The sequence below is a fragment of the Geospiza fortis genome, unplaced genomic scaffold (assembly GCF_000277835.1).
Source record: "Geospiza fortis unplaced genomic scaffold, GeoFor_1.0 scaffold283, whole genome shotgun sequence".
Taxonomy (NCBI): domain Eukaryota; kingdom Metazoa; phylum Chordata; class Aves; order Passeriformes; family Thraupidae; genus Geospiza; species Geospiza fortis.
In genome coordinates this window covers 299,894-300,104 of record NW_005054571.1, presented here as the reverse complement: position 1 = coordinate 300,104, position 211 = coordinate 299,894, and positions in this window count along the sequence as shown.

The following is a 211-nucleotide window of genomic DNA, read 5'->3' as shown; positions in this document are numbered from 1 at the left end:
CACCCGTGTCCTCCAGCTGCTCCCCTCTCCCACAGCCTGCCCTTCCTCCCAGCGCTCCCCTTCCCGCCTGGTCTCCCCGGTTTCAGCTCCGACCTTCCCGTTTTCCCCCGGCTCCTCCCCGCTGCTTCTCCCGGTAATCCCACCCCCACCGGCATCCCCCAACTCCTCCCTCCCGGTGTTCCTGTTCCCCCCGTTTTCCCTCAGGTCTCCC